A 6206-nucleotide genomic window follows, 5' to 3' on the forward strand; every position below is an offset into this window, starting at 1 on the left:
TAAGAATCACGATGTCTGTGTTTGAGATACCTTGGGAGGGAAGTCACAGTGGCCGGTACTCTTAGTGATATTTCCAAAAGGATCTTATGATTTCTACAAGAAATTCATGCTACAGAGCAATGATGGGAATATATCTGTAAAGTCCTTTACCTGTTCTTTTAGTCCTCTAACTTTCCTTTTTATCTCTTTTTACTTATGCATTCCATCAATAAATATTTGCTAGGCACTTGCTAGCATCAAGAACTGTTCTGGGCACAGCTGTGAGTAAGACAGAAATCGTTCTTGTCTTATAGAGCTTACATGCAAGTTGGGGAGGTACAGTAAACACCTCAGTAAAGAAAAGAACCAAATAATTTTAGATAGCAATACTTTCTATGAAGGCACTAGAACTTATTTGGGAGTGTTACTTTGGTTAGTGATCAGGGAAAAATTCTCTGACAAAGTGACTTTGAGCTGAAACTTGAGCAATATGAAGAGCTGACGCAAGAGATCTCCAGGCAGAGGGCACAACTGGAGGGCACAGTTAGGCTGGAACAGTGTGGTTTGTTTTGGGGAAGAGACAGAAGGCCATTGTGACTGGAGCAAAATGAAAAAGGCAGAGCGTGATATGGGAAGAAGTTGGAAGGATGGGCAGGGGCCAGATTTAGTAAGGTTTTCTAGGGAATAAGCCCTTTGAATTTTACTCTAAGTGTGAATTGGAGTTTGTAGAAGCAAAATGATGTGATCTGATTTGTGCTTTTAAAATATCACTCTGCAGTCCATGCCAGTCATCTGTTTGATGGTTTCCGAGAGGGGGTTTTAGCATACCTTGGCCATGCTGGCTAATGGTACTAGGTCAGGCTGCTGAGCTGCAGAGGGAGGAGTGTGGGTCTGGAGGAGGAGGCAACAGCTAAGAAAGAAGAATGCTCAAGAATGAGGAAGATGATGAGGAAGCATGGCTAATGTGTAACGACCTGCAAACACTGACTCTGATTGAAACACAGGGGCAAGGGTGGACGAAATGAAACTGGAGAGAAGACAGGGTCAGACCAGAAAAACAGTCTTGTCAACTGAGCTGAGGAGATTGGACTTAATCCTAAAGGCAATAGGTTTCTGATGACACAATCAGATTTCTGCTTTAGCTGCTATGTGGATGATGATTAAAGTGGGCAAACTAGGAGCAGAAAGACAAGCTGGGATTGTGACAAGAATCGGGGAAGAGACGGTGGTGGCTTGGAGCAGGGTGGGAGCAGTGCACATGAGGAAATTTAGTTGGGTCTGAAAGTGCATGAGGATATGATTTAGAGAGTAACTGTAAGTAGGGAAGCGAAGGAGAGTGGGGTTTGGGAGGTGCAGACTTCTCTGACCCTCATGCTTTGAACACCAGAGGTGGAGAGGGGATCTGGGGCCTCAAATGAAGCAATCTCTTTTGGTCCCTCTGTCCCAGGTAAATACTCCCAGGCTGTAGCCAGTGTTACTGGACCTTGAGGAAAGAGCTGAGAAAAGAAAGTAGGGGCCTTTTCCTGAAGGAGATAGAGTAAGACAGTTTTCCAGTATTTGTGTTTGCAGTGCAAGAATTTACAGTTAAATCTACCTAGCTGCTAATGTTTTCCAGCTGCTAAATCCAGTTCTTTTCCAAGAATCATCATTAATAGCCCTAATCTAACAGCAATGTTTAAAAGAAAGACCTTTACTCTTGTTGTCTTCCAAACCTTGAGTCCAGCATCACTGTGCACCTGCTCTCTGCCAAGACCTGGAGAGGCAAAGAAGAGCCAGGAGCTGCACAGAAAATCTCCCAGAAAAGAAATACCATTTGACCCAGCAATCCCATTACTGGGTATATGCCCAAATCATTCTGTTATAAAGATACATGCATGCGTATGTTCACTGCAGCAGTATTTCACAATAGCAGAGACATGGAATCAACCCAAATGCCCATAATGATAGACTGGATAAAGAAAATGTGGCACACATATACTATGGAGTACTATGCAGCCATAAAAAAGAATGAGATCATGTCCTTTGCAAGGATATGGATGAAGCTGGAAGCCATTATCCTCAGCAAACTAATGCAGGAACAGAAAACCAAACACTGCATGTTGTCATATGTAAGTGGGAGCCGAACAATGAGAACACATGGACATAGGGAGGGGAACAACACACCCTGGGGCCTGCAGGGGAGTGTGGGGCCGGGTGGGAAGCATCATGGTAAATAATACCCGGATGATGGGTTGATAGGTGCAGCAAACCACCATGGCACACGTTTACCTATGTAACAAACCTGTACATTCTGCACATGTACCCTGGAACTTAAAATAAAAAATAAAATGTAAAAAAAAAAAAAAAAAAAGGAAAAAGAGAATCTCTTGGAAAAGTGCTGTTTTCCAATAACCTCCTTCCCATCCTCCCTCTCCTATCCACCCACAGCATCTTGTCACCTTTCTTCTTAATAGTTTTTGAAAAGTTAACAGAGTGAAAAAACAAGGTTTAGGCACACATCATGAAGAAAGCATATAAATATATATCTTGCAGCTTCAGCAACTTGAGTTCATCTCAATTTTCTTCAAGTCAAGGAAACAAAAAACAAAGCAAAACAGAGAAGCATTTCTCAGGCCAACCCTCCATCTTGTTTTGAGAAAAGTTTCTCTGATTCTGGAGTTCAGAGACTACAAATGAATGTACAAGAGTGGAGCTCTTTGATGTTATTTGCTTATGGTCTTCTTAAGATCTCTATCTTTTTCAATGCGTGGCCAGCAAAACTAGAAAATACTTAAGGCAAGTTTTTTTGTGTGTGTTTGTTTAGCCTTTGTATAAGCTATAATCTAGTGTTATAGGGCAGGGTTTTAGAAATAGACCTCATTTTAAATCCCAAATCTGCTATGACCCAGCAGCTGTTTGACATCTTGGGTAGTGTTACTAAACCTGTCTCAGCCTCAGTTTCCTCATCTGTAAAATGGGGATAACTATGGTACCTACCTCATAAGGGAGTATTTAATGGTTAAGAGTACAGACTCTGGGAGCCAGACTGTCTCAATTCCTACCTTACTTCGGCCACTTACCAGGTGGCCTTTTGCCATTACTTCACCTCTCTGACCTGTGTTTCTCATCTGCAGAATGGACATAAGCATGATGCCTGCCTCACTGGGTTGTTATGAGGATTGTAAGGCATTTATAACCCACTTGTAGGAAGGGGTTCCCCCAAGAATTGGGCCGCTAGGGAAGCACAATTCACATAGAAAGTACTTTTCTAGTATTTGCTAAATAAATAAAAAGGACATTTGAGAAGATTAAATAAGAAAAGATATAAAGCCAAGTGGCTACCTTAGAGTCAGTGATTGAGGTCTGCAACCCCAGTCTGTACTCTGACCTCAGCCTGTCTCAGGACTGGGCACGTGGTCAGTGTTAGGCAGGTATTCATTGTTGAGACTCTAATCAACTCCAAGTGCCTCTGGGCCTCCAGGTTCATCTTCTTTCTTTGCAAGTGTAAGCTGGTACTGATTTCAGAGCTTGTGAGGGGAGATGTGATTTTCCTTATTTACTAACATTTATTTGAACTGGTGTGTGGGACACCCAAAATATGTTATGAATCAGTCAGAGGATAACAAGATCTTCAGTACTGTACAGATTACTCACTAATTTGACATTTGGGGAATTTTTGCAAAATGTTAGGGAACATTTGACAAGATGCAAATTGCTATATCCATAAAGTACATTTGACTCTGAGGATGGGTGGCACTCTCCTCTGATGTGGTTACATCCATTCCTAGCACCAGCTGTTGCATTCTGAAAAAGTAGCTTGTTTTATTTTCCCTCCTTAAGAGAGACAGTGCTGGAATTTTGCTCTGAAAAACATTCATCAAGCAAAAATTCATCGAGCACCTACTATGTATCAGGTGTCTTGTGTCATTTAATATTCACAATAATCCTGTGAGCTACATACCATTAGCATCTCTATTTTTCCGTTGAGGAGTCTGGGATTCAGAGAGGTTAAGCAACTTGCTTAATGACACATAGCTCTGAAATTCCTAAGCTAGAATTTGAATCTGTGTTCAAATCTCCAAAGTCTGAATTTCAATCCAGCAGCCTGTCTCTCACACCACTAGAGAGCATCATCATGTTCTGACTGGGTACTCCTACAATTAAGAGGGATGGAAGAGACAGAAATGCCTTGATAAGTCTTAGTTTTAAACAACTGGGCAGGAACTGTGGCCATAAATATTAATACTTGTTCTACACTGTCTTATACCGAGACCTGAATTCGTTGGTAATCTAGTGCTTTGAAGAGCTTTCTCTCATTGTGACATTGTTTTCAAAGAAAAACAATGAAGACTGTGTTATGGGAACAATAACTGCCCAGCCAGGCCTCCATCCTCGCGGCATCGTTTTTACTCTTGCATTATTTTTGGCACTGTACCATCTTACTGAGGCTTACCATACCCTGTGAGGCAGATTTTCTCCTGGCTTCATATAGGTTCCGGGAGAACCAAGGGGCATATGTGTAGGATCTGGGTGTGAGGAATATAGGATGCCCAGATTACAGGGAAAGGGCTCTTGGGAACACTCTGGTTCCTGGGGGTGGATCTTGGGGGAACCCAGATGTGTGGAGCAGCTGTCCCAAGCAGAGGCTCTTAGAAAGGGACTACACACATCAAAAGCGTAAATAAACTCCTCCTTGCTCCAAAGCCATACTCTTCACTTACCATTTTAAATGAAAGAAACATATATTTTGCAAGAGGTAAGAAACTCCTAGGAGTTTTCATTTGTTTCTTTCATTGTTCTCCACTTTCTTTGTAGGTATGTCAGCCCTGCCTAAATGAATGGTCAGTTTCCCAAGACAGAAATAGAATGCCCTATACCTTGTGTTCATCCCAAACTGCCTTGTAGTATTATGTATGTGGTAACTGCTTAATAATTGCTTGTTGAAATGAAAGTGACCCCTGGAACAAATCTATCCAATGAATTTTAATTCATTAGTACTTTAAGTATCGATAGTGACTAAGTTCTTTCCTACTTAGGAGCACTTAGAATAGTTATTTTTAAAAAAAAAATGCTGTAAAAAATGAAATAGAGATATATTTCCAATATCTGGAGCAAAAAAGCTAGAACAAAAATTCCCCACCTTTTTGACTATGGAATTCCTTATTTTTTTTTTAAGCATACTTTAAGTTCTGGGATACATGTGCAGAACATGCAGGTTTGTTACATAGGTACACGTGCCATGGTGGTTTGCTGCACCCATCAACCCATCATCCACATTAGTATTTCTCCTGATGCTCCTCTAGCCCCCCATCCCCAATAGGCTCCGGTGTGTGATGTTCCTCTCCCTCTGTCCATGTGTTCTCATTGTTCAACTCCCAATTATGGGTGAGAACATGTAGTGTTTGGTTTTCTGTTGCTGTGTTAATTTGTTGAGAATGATGGTTTTTAGCTTCATCCATGTCCCTGCAAAGGACATGAACTCATCCTTTTTTATGGCTGCATAGTATTCCATGGTGTATATATGCCACATTTTCTTTATCCTGTCTATAATTGATGGGTATTTGGGTTGGTTCCAAGTCTTTGCTATTGTGAACAGTGCTGCAAAAAACATATGTGGGCATGTGTCTTTACAGTAGAATGTTTTGTAATCCTTTGGGCATATACCTAGCAATAGGATTCCTGGGCCAAATGGTATTTCTGGTTCTAGATCCTGGAAGAATCACCACACTGTCTTCCACGATGGTTGAACTAATTTACACTCCCAACAGTGTAAATGTGTTCCTATTTCTCCACATCTTCTCCAGCATCTGTTGTTTCCTGACTTTTTAATGATCGCTATTCTAACTGACGTGAGATGATATCTTATTGTGGTTTTGATTTGCATTTCTCTAATGACCAGTGTTGATGAGCTTTTTTTCATATGTTTGTTCGTGCATGAATGTCTTTTGAGAAGCGTCTGTTCATATCCTTTGCCCACTTTTTGATGGGGTTGTTTTTCTTGTAAATTTGTCTAAGTTCCTTGTAGATTCTCGATATTAGCCTTGTGTCAGATGGATAGATTGCAAAAATTTTTTCCCATTCTGTAGGTTGCCTGTTCATTCTGATAGTTTGTTTTGCTGTGCAGAAGCTCTTTAGTTTACTTAGATCCCATTTGTCAGTTTTGGCTTTTGTTGCCATTGCTTTTGGTGTTTTAGTCATAAAGTCTTTGCCCATGCCTGTGTCCCTGAATGGTGTTGCCTAGGTTTTCT

Source organism: Sapajus apella, unplaced genomic scaffold (genome assembly GCF_009761245.1).
Source record: "Sapajus apella isolate SASKATOON/1434 unplaced genomic scaffold, GSC_monkey_1.0 scaffold64, whole genome shotgun sequence".
NCBI classification, from domain to species: Eukaryota; Metazoa; Chordata; class Mammalia; order Primates; family Cebidae; genus Sapajus; species Sapajus apella.